At 38.2% G+C, this 16,386-nt stretch overlaps 1 non-coding gene across 1 annotated transcript; it reads right to left on the bottom strand.

Annotated features, from left to right (window-relative positions):
* Positions 1-156: 156 nt before the first annotated feature.
* Positions 157-229, bottom strand: TRNAS-GGA (transfer RNA serine (anticodon GGA)). The gene has a single exon. It is a non-coding gene; the product is annotated as a tRNA-Ser (tRNA).
* Between the last annotated feature and the right edge of the window lie 16,157 nt (positions 230-16,386).

Here is a 16,386-nt window from a genome sequence, read left to right as displayed (position 1 = left end):
ATCTACTTCACTGTTCTTCCTTTAGTTTTAGTGAAGTCGCTCAGTCGTGTCCGACTCTTTGCGACCCCATGGACTGTAGCCTACCTGGCTCTTCCCTCCATGGGATTCTCCAGGCAAGAGTACTGGAGTGGGTTGCCATTTCCTTCTCCAGGGGAGCTCCCTGACCCAGGGATCGAACCTGGGTCTCCCGCATTCCAGGCAGACGCTTTAACCTCTGAGCCACCAGGGAAGCCCAGATGACCTTACTTACCCAGATCACTGTTCTTCCAGATCACCTTAAAAAAATTTTTTTTAATCCAGTGATTTTCTAATCTAATTATGGCAGGTACTTTATAAAAGTGCCATCTCTGGGATCCTTTTTACTGGATTCTTGGGTTAGTTTCATCATTCGTTTCAGTGAGTATTTTCCTCTTCTTGTTTTTCTGCCTCCTTTTGTTCAGACTAATCCCCAAATAGTTAATTGATTCTTGCATTTCAGGGAAGACATAATTTGTCTACTTATTTTATTAATAGTTTGGGTATAGAATTCAAGGTTAAAAATAATTTTAAATAAAAATTTGGGAGATCTGCTTTTTTGCCTTCTAGAATTTAATTTTGCTGATGAGGTATCAGATGCCAGTCTAAATCACATTCTTGTATAGCTGGCACTTTTTCTTCCTCTCTGCTACCTTTTAACACTATTTCTTCATCTTTGGTGCTCTGAAATTTCATGATAGTATGTCTGTCTCTGGATTTCTTTTATTGTGTTCACTATGAACATCTTAATATGAAGATCCATGATTCTTTTCTACCCTGGAAACTTTGTTTCCATTTTCCCTGAAAATTTATTCCTCTCTATTTTTCCTCTCTCTCATTTTGGAATTTACAAGACTTAGAACCACCTGCATTTATTATCTATGTCTGCTTACTTCCTCCAAATTTCTTTATTATTTTCTCTGTGTTAAGAAATAATGACTTAACATAGTCATTTTTAACATACTTTCAAAATAAGCATTTTTTAAATTATTCAATTACATGTTTACTTTCTGAGAGCTTTTTTCCCCTCTGATTAATCTATTTTGAATATTTTTTTGAAAAAATACCTTCTCAAATATTTTCAAGTCTGTTAGAGTAGTTTCGTTTTTATTTTATATTTTTTCTTATTTTTCTCTGTGTTATCTAGATATTTTTCTCAAGTAATTTGCTTTGCTAGTATATCTTCTCTTTTAAGCTATTATATTCATTCTTTAAGCCATTATATTATTTCAATGTATATTTTTTAATGGAGGACTTGATTTTTGTTTTTCATTTTTTGATGTATAATTGACTTAGGACTTCCAAGTTGGCTCAGTGATAAAGAACCCACCTTCCAATGCAGATGATGCATGTTTGATCCCTGGGTGGGGAAGATCCTGTAGAGAAGGAAATGGCAACCCACTCCAGTATTCTTGCCTGGGAAATCCCATGGAGGGAGGAGCCAGGTAGGCTACAGTCCATGGGGTCGCAAGAGAGTTGGACACAATTAGTGACTAAACAACAGCAACAAAATTGGCATGCAACATTATATTCGTTTCAAGTGTACAATACTATAATTCACTATTTGTATATTTGGCAAAACTCAGTTGACTTTTCTGAATAGCTGATATGGGTTATATTTGTAGGCTTGTTCTTTTCTCTCAGGTCCCTGTGTTGAGGGGTCCCTAAAGACACATTCAGTTCAGTTCAGTTCAGTCGCTCAGTCGTGTCCAACTCTTTGTGACCTCATGAATCACAGCATGCCAGGCCTCCCTATCCATCACCAACTGCCAGAGTCTACCCACACCCATGTCCATTGAGTCAGTGATGCCATCCAGCCATCTCATCCTCTGTCATCCCCTTCTCCTCCTGCCCCCAATCCCTCCCAGCATCAGAGTCTTTTCCAATGAGTCAACTCTAGGCGTGAGGTGGCCAAAGTGCTAGAGTTTCAGCTTCAACGTCAGTCCTTCCAGTGAACACCCAGGACTGTTCTCTTTTAGAATGGACTGGTTGGATTTCCTTGCAGTCCAAGGGACTCTCAAGAGTCTTCTCCAACACCACAGTTCAAAAGCATCAATTCTTTGGCGCTCAGCTTCCTTTATAGTCTAACTCTCACATCTGTACATGACTACTGGAAAAACCATAGCCTTGACTAGACGGACCTTTGTTGACAAAGTAATACATTCAGGTTTGGTAATTCAATAGAGTTAATCACAGAATTTAGCATGTGGCCATATTCACAGATACAGTTCACTATGGTAAAACGATACAGAGCAAAATCAGAACAGGGAAAAGGCACATGGGGAGATGTCTAGAAGAAATCAGGCACAAACTTGCAAGAGGAGTCACATGACAGTTAATTTTTCCAAAAATGATTTGAGACAACATTTTCAATGTCTCTCAGGAAAGCTCAATAGAGACTTAGCACCCTAAATTTTTATTGGAATATGGTCACATAGCATACTCTGCTAACTGTTCCACAATTCCAGACTCTCAGGGGGAAAGACAGACAGCATAAACTGCATTATTCATAAAGTTCAGGCACAGTGAACCACCCTTATCAGGTAACTATTGACCGAAAACACTCTGAGAGCCAATTTCCCAGATGCCAGTAAAGGGCCACCCTTGCTATCAGGCTTTTCTAATACTGATAGTCCCAGGCCTTCTAAGTTAATTCTTTACCACACATTTTCTCTTGTGAATATGGTGTCTGCTTCAGAACTCTGTAAGCTGGGCTGTTAACATTCGCATTATGACAAGTAGGTTGGGAATTGGCCTGAGGCCAGGGAAAGTGAATACACATGCTAGAAAAGGGGGCGGGGTGCAAACACTGAAGCACTGGCATTGGTCTTAGTACCAACATTTATCCTCAGCAGTGCTTTATATCTTTGGAGAAGGACCCTGTATGAGACCCATAGCTCCCAAGAGGTCTCTGTACTTTCAAATCCCTCTAAGAGCTTGTTTTCTCTGCCTAGGTGCTAGAGCCCCACTTCTTCACTTAGAAATGTCCCTCACGTTTAGTTGTTATTGTTTAGTCACTAAATCATGTCCAACTCTTTTGCAATCCCATGGACTGTAACCCACCAGACTCCTCTGTCCATGGGATTTTCCAGGCAAGAATCCTGGAGTGGGTTGCCATTTCCTTCTCCAGGGGATCTTCCTTACCCAGGAATTGAACCTACATCTCCTGTATTGCAGGCAAATTCTTTACCACTGAGCCACCAGGGAAGACCCCTTGTGTTTAAGAACTAGCTATTAATAATACCTCCACTAGAACTTTCTCCATTTCCACTAGTCAGAATTATTTCTTACTTAAAGGATTCAACAAAAATGTTCTGAATGCCTGGTAGTACACTAGGAGATGAGACTTATTTGAAAAATCTCAAAGCATCAAAGTTGCTGCACCCACAGAAGTTATAAGTGCTGTAATTTTATTACTAACATGTGTTTGCATCATGCTACAGATCCAAATGTCTTTCTCAATAATAGTGATTTCTTTGACTTTCTGTTATTTATTTTTGTGTCTACTGTAGCAAAGAATGCACTCACACAATAGATAATAAATGTAAAACATTTTTGACAAAGGCAAATACATGCCAATACAGTTAAATAAGTGTATTGGGATACGTAGAGTATTTCAATCTGCTATGTATATATTTGGCTTGTGTATTAACTTTGAAACTGAAAAAAATAAAAAAGAAGATAACACATTGAAGGAATTTGAATAGAGCGGATGGCAGTGTGTTCACATCTGGGTGTATATTACATTAACTCTAAAACTTAAGAGAAGATAAGAATTCTGCCCAGCACTCAGAAAAACCTTTCTCTAGTTCTGACATCAAAACATCCCAAGTCTACTTTCATTTTCTGGGATGAAATGTTTCTAATGTTTTATCTTTGAATGAAAGACATCTTTGTAAGTGACAATCCAAACCAAATTGGTTTTGTACAAGGCTGCAATTATGGTTTCTTTGTTGTTTCCACTATCATTCTGATAATACATCTAGGTGAAATCAGAATTGAAAAACCTGAGAACCTGGAATTGCTCATAAACATCTCCTTGGTGAATATATTGAGCAGAAAAGTTAAAGAAAATCAAGTTTCTTTCAGGAAAGGGAAATGTGGAAGCCCTTGTTAAGCTTTGTTTTAATATCAGGTTGTCTGACTTTTACATTTATTTTATTTTGGACTTCATTTTAGACTTTGAGACTTTTATTTTATTTTAGTGTTAGTTTGAAAGACATTCAAATTTGCCTTAAAGCTACTTTACATATTTTATTAACTTATCCAAAGCAATCAGCTTATTTTTGTTTTCACAGAAGCAAATATACAGATGTAGGATAGACTTTTTCCTTTTATAAAACTAAAATACTAAAATACTTTTATAAAACTAAAATATGACTCTAATATTGAACATTGCATAATTTTAGCATAGAGATTAGTTATCCTCACAGAGCATATCCGTGTTTGAAAATGGTAAACCTTTAAAAATTATTACCTTTTAATTCACTGGTTGCTCTTTCTTTTTTTGTTAATTCTCCTTCATCTCCCTAAACCAAACATTGGAGTACCATAGATTCAATCTTCAGATTTCTTTTATTTTACACATTTGGCAAGCTCATTAAATCTTAGAGCTTTAAATGCCATCCCTATGCTTGTGACTCACATTTTTTTATCTCCTGACTAGACTTTCCTTGAAATTTTAGCCACAATATCTAACTGCCTACTCAACATTCCCACTGTGATATCTAATAATTCTCTCAAATTTAACATGCCCAAATTTGAACTCCTGATTTCTACCCTTCCTCAAACATACTTATTACATATTTTCTCATCTCAGTAAATAGCAATGCCATTCCTCCAACTACTTATCCCCAAAACCTTTACAGCCAGCTTTTTCTTGGGCATGAATCCATGGCCCATTCGATTGTATTCTGGAAAGAAGGACCACATAACCCAAGTCCTAAGATCTAATTGGATGGAAAATCCAGTTGGTTAAATCTTCAGGATTTATTCAGCAATCCACCACTTCCTCACTGTTCTCAGCAGCCATCATCTTTTGCCTCTGTGTGTGTGTGTGTGTGTGTGTGTGTGCGCACATGCACTCAGTCTTGTTTGACTCTTTGCGACCCCATGGACTATAGCACACCAGGCTCCACTGTCTATGGAATTCTCCAGGCAAGAATACTGACGTGGGTTTCCATTTCTATTTCAGGGAATCTTCCTTACCCAGGGATCAAACCAGGGTCTCCTGTGTCTCCTGAATTGGCAGGTGGACTCTTGACCACTGCAAAAGTCTCCTTACTGGTGTTTCAGTTTCCATCTTCACCATCCTAAAGTCTTCTCTTCGCACAATCAGATCAGATCTGTCAGTCAGTCGTGTCCAACTCTTTGCGGCTCCATGAATTGCAGCACTCCAGGCCTCCCTGTCCATCACCAACTCCCGGAGTTCACTGAGACTCACGTCCATCGAGTCGATGATGCCATCCAGCCATCTCATCCTCTGTCGTCCCCTTCTCCTCTCGCCCCCAATCCCTTCTAGCATCAGAGTCTTTTCCAATGAGTCAACTCTTCGCATGAGGTGGCCAAAGTACTGGAGTTTCAGCTTTAGCATGATTTCCTCCAAAGAAATCCCAGGGCTGATCTTCAGAATGGACTGGTTGGATCTCCTCCCAGTCCAAGGGACTCTCAAGAGTCTTCTCCAACACCACAGTTCAAAAGCATCAATTCTTCGGCGCTCAGCCTTCTTCACAGTCCAACTCTCACATCCATACATGACCACAGGAAAACCCATAGCCTTGACTAGACGAACTTTTGTTGGCAAAGGAATGTCTCTGCTTTTGAATATGCTATCTAGGTTGGTCATAACTTTCCTTCCAAGGAGTAAGTGTTTTTTAATTTCATGGCTGCAGTCACCATCTGTAGTGATTTTGGAGCCCAGAAAAATAAAGTCTGACACTGTTTCCACTGTTTCCCCATCTATTTCCCATGAAGTGATGGGACCAGATGCCATGATCTTTGTTTTCTGAATGTTGAGCTTTAAGCCAACATTTTCACTCTCCACTTTCACTTTCATCAAGAGGCTTTTGAGTTCCTCTTCATTTTCTGCCATAAGGGTGGTGTCATCTGCATATCTGAGGTTATTGATATTTCTCCTGGCAATCTTGATTCCAGCTTGTGTTTCTTCCAGTTCAGCGTTTCTCATGAGGTACTCTGCATATAAGTTAAATAAACAGGGTGACAATATACAGCCTTGATGAACTCCTTTTCCTATTTGGAATCCAGTCTGTTGTTCCATGTCCAGTCTGTTGCTTCATGACCTGCATACGTATTTCTTCACACAATAGTTACAGTGATTCTTCAAAATGTAACAGATTCTTTTGCTCAAATCAGTCTCTTGATATTTTTCCATCCTCCCCAGATTAAAAACCAAAAGCCTAGGTGATCTGATCCCTGGCCACTTCTTTAATCTCATATTTATCAATCTTCCCCTTACTTACCTCCATGACATTGTCTAGAACTAAGCTGCCACAGGTTTTCATATTACTATTCCTTCCACCTGGAATGCTACTCTCCAAGTGTATCATTTCTCCTGTCTTTAAGGTCTCTGCTCAAATATTACTTTATCAGAAAGGCCTTCCCTGATTATCCTACAAAACAGTAAATTCCTCAACATTAATTCCCTCATCAAACTTCATTTCTTTTCTTGTGCATACAATCACTTGATATACTTTGCATTTATTCTTTTTTAATTGTTTGATTCCATCTACTAAAATAGAAGCTGCAAAAAGGTGGAGTTTTATGTCTCTGTTTTGTCTGATGCAGTAATCCCAGCACTAAAACTTCAGTCTGTCAAGTTATAGATGATCAACAAGTAATTATTAAAATTGCAATAATTTAAAAGTAAGTAAAATTGATTTTATTTTTACTATATGTTAATATAATGAATACTATCAGCTGCTTCTCAGTGTGGTTCAGACCATAAAGAATCTGCCTATAATGCAGGAGACCCAGATTTGATCCCTGCGTTGGAAAGCTCCTCTGGAGAAGGGAATAGCAATTCAACTCCAGTGTTCTTGCCTGGAGAATTCCATGGATAGAGGAGCCTAGTGAGCTACAGTCCATTGGGGTCACAAAAAGTCAGATGTGACTACCACACACATACACATCAATGATAAAAACTTTAAAACATATATATGATAGTTATAGTATTAACAAGAAAACTATTCTTAGGCTTAGTACTAAATATTTTATGAATCCTAAGCCTAAAATTCTCTTCTGAAGGAAACAACCACAAGCCACTCCTTCCAAATATATGTGCCAAGCCTTGGGTCACAGGATTTTCTCTCCCAGGCCACAACTAATAGGGTCGGAGATTCTGCTGAAGGTAAACAGTGAATAAAGGATAAACAGGGTTGACATTAAGAAGGTTATCAGGAAATTATGTCTTGATACTCAGAAACTGGCAAATCATCCCAAAGAGACCTCTTTTGGATATTCTGAAATTGAGATTCACTTTGAGTGAATAGTAAGTAACAAGCTTGCACACTTCACAGAGTCTAGAAGAAGATAACAGTCAGAGGTATTGAGCTAATAAAGCTCCTGTCATCTCCAGGATGATTACGGACACTTGATACAACTCTTTCTGAGGCTGACTGTATTCTGACTTGGAAGCATTGGGACCTACTTACTGAGATGGTCTTCTTTGTTTACTCATCTCTCCAAGTGCATTTATAACAGTAATATTTTTAAATTAAACATGTTAACAAGCATCACAAACTGTTTAGTGACCAAATTTATTGAGGAAATTTTAGGCTTTTCTAGAATTTTCTTTACCATCAATTGAGAATTATAAAATACATTTCTTTACCACCAAATAAGAAGTATAGCACATTAGTTAAAAGCAGGGATTTTTGATGCATTCTGCCCTGGAATGAATCCTGACTCTGCTATTTACTAGCTGGGTAATCTTGGGGAATTAATCAATCTTATATTCCTCAAGAGATCCCTAGTCTTTCCCATTCTGTTGTTTTCCTCTATTTCTTTGCATTGATCGCTGAAGAAGGCTTTCTTATCTCTTCTTGCTATTTTTTGGAACTCTGCATTCAGATGTTTATATCTTTATTTTTCTCCTTTGCTTTTTGCTTCTCTTTTTCTCACAGCTATTTGTAAGCCCTCCCCAGACAGCCATTTTGCTTTTTTGCATTTCTTTTCCATGGGAATGGTCTTGATCCCTGTCTCCTGTACAATGTCACGAACCTCATTCCATGGTTCATCAGGCACTCTATCTATCAGATCTAGGTCCTTAAATCTATTTCTCCCTTCCACCGTATAATCATAAGGGATTTGATTTAGGTCATACCTGAATGGTCTAGTGGTCTTCCCCACTTTCTTCAATTTAAGTCTGAATTTGGCAAAAAGGAATTCATGGTCTGAGCCACAGTCAACACCTGGTCTTGTTTTTGCTTACTGTATAGAGCTTCTCCATCTTTGGCCACAAAGAATATAATCAATCTGATTTTGGTGTTGACCATCTGGTGATGTCCATGTGTAGAGTCTTCTCTTGTGTTGTTGGAAGAGGGTGTTTGTTATGACCAGTGCATTTTCTTGGCAAAACTCTATTAGTCTTTGCCCTGCTTCATTCCGTATTCCAAGGCCAAATTTGCCTGTTATTCCAGGTGTTTCTTGACTTCCTACTTTTGCATTCCAGTCCCCTATATGAAAAGGACATCTTTTTTGGGTGTTAGTTCTAAAAGGTCTTGTAGGTCTTCATAGAACTGTTCAACTTCAGCTTCTTCAGCATTACTGGTTGGGACACAGACTTGGATTACTGTGATATTGAGTGGTTTGCCTTGGAAAAGAAAAGAGATCATTCTGTCGTTTTTGAGATTGCATCCAAGTCCTGCATTTCAGACTCTTTTGTTGACCATGTTGGCCACTCCGTTTCTTCTGAGGGATTCCTGCCCACAGTAGTAAATATAATGGTCATCTGAGTTAAATTCACCCATTCCAATCCATTTCAGTTCACTGATTCCTAGATGGGCTCGATAAAGGACAGAAATGGTATGGACCTAACAGAAGCAGAAGATATTAAGAAGAGATGGCAAGAATACACAGAAGAACTGTACAAAAAAGATCTTTATGACCCAGATAATCATGATGGTGTGAACACTGACCTAGAGCCAGACATCCTGGAATGTGAAGTCAAGTGGGCCTTAGAAAGCATCACTATGAACAAAGCTAGAGGAGGTGATGGAATTCCAGTTGAGCTATTCCAAATCCTGAAAGATGATGCTATGAAAGTGCTACACTCAACATGCCAGCAAATTTGGAACACTCAGCAGTGGCCACAGGACTGGAAAAGGTCAGTTTTCATTCCAATCCCAGAGAAAGGCAATGCCAAAGAATGCTCAAACTACCGCACAATTGCACTCATCTTACACGCTAGTAAAGTAATGCTCAAAATTCTCCAAGCCAGGCTTCAGCAATAGGTGAACCGTGAACTTCCTGACGTTCAAGCTGGTTTTAGAAAAGGCAGAGGAACCATAGATCAAATTGCCAACATCCACTGGATCATGGAAAAAGCAAGAGAGTTCCAGAAAAACATCTATTTCTGCTTTATTGACTATGCCAAAGCCTTTGACTGTGTGGATCACAATAAACTGTGGAAAATTCTTCAAGAGAGGGGAATACCAGACCACCTGACCTGCCTCTTGAGAAATTTGTATGCAGGTCAGGAAACAACAGTTAGAACTGGACATGGAACAACAGACTGGTTCCAAATAGGAAAAGGAGTTCGTCAAGGCTGTACATTGTCACCCTGTTTATTTAACTTCTATGCAGAGTACATCATGAGAAACGCTGGACTGGATGAAACACAAGCTGGAATCAAGACTGCCAGGAGAAATATCAATAACCTCAGATATGCAGATGACACCACCCTTATGGCAGAAAGTGAAGAGGAACTCAAAAGCCTCTTGATGAAAGTCAAAGTGGAGAGTGAAAAAGTTGGCTTAAAGCTCAACATTAAGAAAACTAAGATCATGGCATCCGGTCCCATCACTTCATGGGAAATAGATGGGGAAACAGTGGAAACAGTGTCAGACTTTCTTTTTCTGGGCTCCAAAATCAATACAGATGGTGACTGCAGCCATGAAATTAAAAGACACTTACTCCTTGGAAGGAAAGTTATGACCAAGCTAGACAGCATATTCAAAAGCAGAGACATTGCTTTGCCAGCAAAGGTCCGTCTAGTCAAGGCTATGGTTTTTCCTGTGGTCATGTGTGGATGTGAGAGTTGGACTGTGAAGAAGGCTGAGCTCCGAAAAATTGATGCTTTTGAACTGTGGTGTTGGAGAAGACTCTTGAGAGTCCCTTGGACTGCGAGGAGATCCAACCAGTCCATTCTGAAGGAGATCAGCCCTGGGATTTCTTTGGAAGGAATGATGCTAAAGCTGAAACTCCAGTACTTTGGCTACCTCATGCGAAGAGTTGACTCATTGGAAAAGACTCTGATGCTGGGAGGGATTGGGGGCAGAAGGGGACGACAGAGGATGAGATGGCTGGATGGCATCACTGACTCGATGGATGTGAGTCTGAGTGAACTCCGGGAGTTGGTGATGGACAGGGAGGCCTGGCGTGCTGTGAATCATGGGGTTGCAAAGAGTCGGACACGACTGAGCAACTGATCCGATCTGATCTGATATTCCTCAACTGACTCATCTGTAAAATGGAGATAATAGTATTACTTACCTCAGGGCTGTTGCTAGAATTAAATAAGTTAATATGTGTGAAGTTTTTAGAGATGTGTCTGTCACAGAGTTGTATGCTATAAGTACTAGATACTGTGATTTATTACCTCATGCAGTGCTTATAATTCCATGACATCCATTCTGTTTGTGTAGGAGAGAATGAAACTTGGAAACAGTGAGCAATATGTCCCTGTTGAGCTAGAATTTCAACCCAAGTGTTCTCTCCCACCCATGTGGCTAAACACTCCATACTCCCAAGAATGAATTCGACTATGAATTTCTTTCTCTCAAGACCTTGCAAGAAACTCATGCTCTGTGGAATACAGTGGACAGTGCTAACTTAGGGTAAATAGGCTTAGGGGCTATAGAGTTTTGGGGTCTTCCTCAGAAACATTTTAATATGGTTCATATTTTAGAGTTAACAGTTCAGCATATTTTTCACTCACTGTGTTTCACAGCCATCAAACAAGCAAGAATTGTTAACTTTTATCTACAGTAAGAACTACTATACTTTTCAGTTAAAAGAACTAATAAATCCCCTTTTTTATTCATCAGTATTTGTTGGGTTCTTTCTTATTTTCAACAGAAAACACACCAGGTGCTACCATAGAGATATTTTGAAATGTTGTCTTTCCTTGATATCACCTTGAACAAAGCCTAAAATAGTATTTCTACATTTTAAATTTGCCTTCTTATCAAAGGAAAAAAAATCAGTTTTTTTAACTTCCCAAATTTTAATTTAATAAAATTTAAATATTAGAACATTAGAATTCTGTTCAGAATTGTTAATCATCAATAATTAAATTAAGTAATTCTAGGAATTCTTATAAGTGTACATGAAAACAGATTAAGCACAGGCGAAAATCAAATATGCTTTGGTTACTCAACTCCAGGTTTGGAATTCAAAACTTGGATAGAAATTACTTTTGATTCAATAACTAATATAATTACAGTAAGGAAATTCTTTTTTAAATAATTAACTACACTCAAATCATTTGTTCTTTAGCTAACTTCCCATTTTTTTATTCCCTTAACACAGACAAGCAAAAATTATATTGATTCCTGAGAGACAGCCCATCCCTGAGAGATTATGGCAGCTCTTCCTTTTGTTTTGTCCTGTCATCCCACCAGATCCCTCTGGGGCCCACTGCACACGTAATCTGTTTCTCAATCAGCACTCTGCCGGAAGAGTGTTTGCAAAGAAGTAAACAAGGCCCAGAACCATGTCCTTGAGAACTAACACTAAAATATTTCATGGCCAGCTTGAGGAGATGAAGACTGTGACAGAGAATGAGAAACAAAGAAAAAGATGAATGAGAGGATCAGGCAAGTCCGGTGTTGATTCAGTTATGCTTTCCAGTAGAAGGCGAAAACCTAGCTCAAACTAACACAAGCAGTGGTTAGTTTGACTGACTCTCTTGAGTTAAAAGTCCAGATGTACAGAAAGCTTCAGGTATGGTTCTATCAGGATTCTCATTCTGTTTCTTGGAGATTCTCTCATGGTACTGTTTCCATGGGATTGTTTCACTTCTATGCTAAATGAAGTTGATCAGAACACAGACTGTGTCCTTCTCCATTTACTTCTGAGGGAGAGAGAAGACCACTTATAGGGATCGCTCTTCAGTGTGACCATGTGAATGTCACTATGGGCATAGGTCTCAGATCTCAGATCCATAGCTAGTACTGAATAAATTACTGTGGCAAGAGCAAGGAGACTAATACATACCCACTCCTAAAACTGGGTTGGTTTAGTCCTACCTAAACTTCACCTATGCTATATGATGAGAGAGGGATGGAGTGGATACCATACAACCAAAATGTCTTTTGCAGTTGTTATGGGTATCAGGGTAGGTAACTGTATCAAGAATGAAGGAGTTATCAACTATATTTAATTTTATGGAGTTGGATGGGCAGAAATCCTACTGGAGAGGACAGAGGTGTGAAGTGTGGTACAGAATAAGGATGGTGTGTACAGGTGATTATACTAACATGGTTTGGATGGGAGCATAGCAATGCAACTGTAGTTGTAATAGGGTATGGGATCAATGGCTGATTTTTTTTTAGACAAGGAAGCTTTACGCACATTTTACACTTTGGGGAATGATCTAGTTATGAGAGAAAAAGGGAAAAAAAAAAAAACCTGATAAAGCTGAAAGAAAAAGACCATAACTGATTGTTATGGTCCAAATTCATATGCTGAACTCTTAGCCCCAGAACCTCAGAACATAACCATACTTGGGGTTAAGGTCTTTAGAGAGGTCATTAAGTTATAATAAGGTAATTAGGATGGGCCCTAATCTAATATGACTGATGTCCTTATAAGAAGAAGAGATTATGACACAGGTACAGAGAAAAGACCATGTAGAGACAAAGGGAGACGAGGACGATCTATAAGAGAAAGAGAGAGGTCTCAAACCTTGCTCACATTCTATCTAAGGTGTCTTGCCTCCAGAACTGTGAGAAAATAAGTTTCTATTGTTTAAGCCACCTAGTCTGTGGTATTTATTATGGCAGCCCTCACAAGCTAATAACAATGTTAAATTAAAGCCAGTGAGACTGTGAGAAGGCTGGGAGACAGAAGCATATGAGGAGGAACTAGCTCTTTGTAAGAGGAAGGCTGCTTCTTCACAACATACGGCATCATGCACCTGCTGGTGGAGGATGGTTAAATTTCCATCAGATAGTTTCCTTTTTTTTTTTTTAATGAAATATGATACCAGTTAGGTTTTTGTTGTTGTTGTTTCTGTTAAGGGTAGGCTGTCAGCCCTAGAGGTTTCAAAAGAAAAGGGAAAACATGAAATAATTGCTTCTATGAGTGAGAAATCAAGAAGGGTAATTACCTGACAATTTAACTGAATACTTGTTTTTGGAAAATAACCATGTCTCACTTTAGTTCTTACATAATGTATGCTTTAAAAAATTTTTAATTTAAAAATAGGAAAAAGGGAAAAGCCCAAATCCTTCACAAGTAGCCACAATTTATTAAGTGTTGGTATTTAGATAACTATAATGTCAGGATTTAAAATGACATTTTTTTTTTTAAAGAAAACTTTTAAAAGTTAAAAAATTCTAATCTAATGAGGAAAACAGATATTCCTTTAAGAATGGAATTGTTCATTTCACAATTCATGGTCAATTGCAATCATTTTAAACATCCTCCTTGTCAGCAACGCTACATGTTGGTCGAAGAGATGGGTCAGCTGTATTAAAAAAAAAAAAAATCTGAGTGAGAGAAACAAATATTAGTTATGACTATCCAAGTACTTTCTAGGGAATAGAGAGTCTCAGCCATTGAGCTTTGAGTATGTTAAATTTCAATGGTGAGCTAACCTTGTTGAGACAAATGTATCAAGTTATAGTTAATGACTTCAAACTTTTCAGTTGCCTGGGAAACACTACCTTATTATAAACTGAATATATTAGAGTGTCTTTCTTAGCCTAATGCTATTAAACAAATTATTTCTAACTTCCTGTAATCTAATTTCAACTTCAAAACTCACTTTCTCATATCTGTATTGGTCTGCCAACATGGACAGACTCCACTGCTGTGAGAGACAGATCTTATAGTAAATCAATACAGTTGCGTCTTATTGTAATTTGGAATCTTCTGCTGCTTCACTTCAGGGAGAGAATGTGCTGACCATGGTAAAATGTGTATTTTAGGACAGTGTCCAAATATATTTAAGGATAGAATCAATTGAATCTTTTGGTATGTTGGATGATGGGATGGGAGGAAAGAAAGGGCATTGCATCTGGATTTCTGATTTGGGTAACTAGTTTGATAGACATGCCATTTGCTGTGATAAAGAAACTAGAAGAAAATATAGTGGAGAAGATAATAAATTAAAATTCAAAGTTAACATAAAGCATGGGAAAATATTTTAGTAAAATAATTTTTATTTCTGGGCAAATATTCAGAAGGTAAAGAAAATTCCTTTATTACCTCTTATTAAGGGCAGAACAATCATCTAAGAAAATTTTGTCATTTTCACAGAGAGAAAACCAAATTCTAGTTTTATATCAATGTAATAACTGATACTAAAATTTCTTTTTAAAATCTTATAAATAAGCCCATAATCTTAGCCAGGTTTTTACCACAGAAATAAAATTCCTTTCCTATAAGCTTTCTAACTTTCCATGTTCATTCAGACTTTATCTAGCCCTTTCTTATTCCTCATTCTGAAGCAACTAATAATTTTACTTTAGTGTAAAATTATCTTTTTTTTAAACAGAAACACAACCTACATATTTTGCATAATTAATTTAGCATAAACCTAGGGTTTTAAGTTACCAAAAGACCGTAGAAACTACCTTCAAGTTGGCACACTACATGTAGAAACTAATTATTGTTAAAATAAAGTTTTTTCAAGAATAAGTTCAGTTTCAATAATTTCTGAGAAAATCAGAAACATTAAAAGGTGTTAAAAAGGAAGAATGAAGAACAGGGATGATCGCTTAGATAAGCCAGTTTGAAGGTTGTCAAGTTCTCCCAAGAGGCAACTGAAGTTCTAAATAGCCTTTTGGGAAATTTGGCTCTTTCTTAAGATATTAAACTGAATCACTGCCGGAGTAGAAAGCATGTAGTCTCATGCTGTCAACAGAGAATAAGAGGGAAAAAATGGGCCTTATAGAATGAGAGTTATACATGGTATTAACAGAGGAACAGAGTTTGAGGGAACCCTCACCCCCAGCACACACACACACACACACAATCTTCTTGGTTCTGCTGCTGCTGCTGCCAAGTCACTTCAGTCGTGTCTGAGGAAATTCCCGCATTCCAATCCCAGTTTAGAGGATCCAAGGGAAAACAAAAGAAGCTCCCAAAAGGGGGCAAAGAAAAATCTGCTTGACAAAAAGAATAAAAGTAATTCTTCAATACCATGCTACAACAAACAAATTTCCTGAGCACTGGATTGGATTAGGAGTTGTGATTCTTCACCAGGGATCCTGATTTCTCTAACTAGAAAAAGACACAGTGGGCCTGAGAAGCCACTAGGAATACCAGGATGAAGACAAGGGGGTCCAAGGGGCAGTCAACACTACATCTGAAGCATGGCACCATTAACTGCCAAATGATATACAACTCTTTAGTAAAGAGAGATTTTATTTAAAAGGATTATTACAAGGTAGAGGAAATGACTACTGCAATACAGGGAAGGGGACTTTTGTAATAGGGAGAATTCTTTGACTACAGATCTCTAAGTATCTCTAAATTCAACTTTAGATATGCTACCTTTGAGGATTCTGAAAGAGAAGGCATTAGAGGAAGTCATCAAGAGGACATGACTTCCTGTTGACCCTAGAACTGGACCTGGACAATCAGAGACTCTTTACCCCTCTACTGTACTTGGAATGTACATACCACCCACCATTCTCACAGTGGGAACTGTCTTTAAGGATGTAGCCTTGAGAAAACAATGTGTTCTTGTGATAATCTGGACAGTACATGGGACTGAACCCAGTTAAGATCTCTATATACACTTTTAAGATTATGCTGTGTGGGTACAGAGATCTACTCATTTTGCAGCTGCCCAAGACAAACCTCCTATGTAAATTCTCTTACTTATTAAACCTGCCATTACCAACATGGAGTGATCTACTTCTTTCTTGGGTCTCTCCTTCCTCTCTGTATGTATGGCCC

This window comes from Bos javanicus, chromosome 3, assembly GCF_032452875.1.
Source record: "Bos javanicus breed banteng chromosome 3, ARS-OSU_banteng_1.0, whole genome shotgun sequence".
NCBI lineage: Eukaryota > Metazoa > Chordata > Mammalia > Artiodactyla > Bovidae > Bos > Bos javanicus.
Note: the sequence above shows the minus strand (reverse complement) of the source record. Positions and strands in the feature narration are given on the sequence as shown.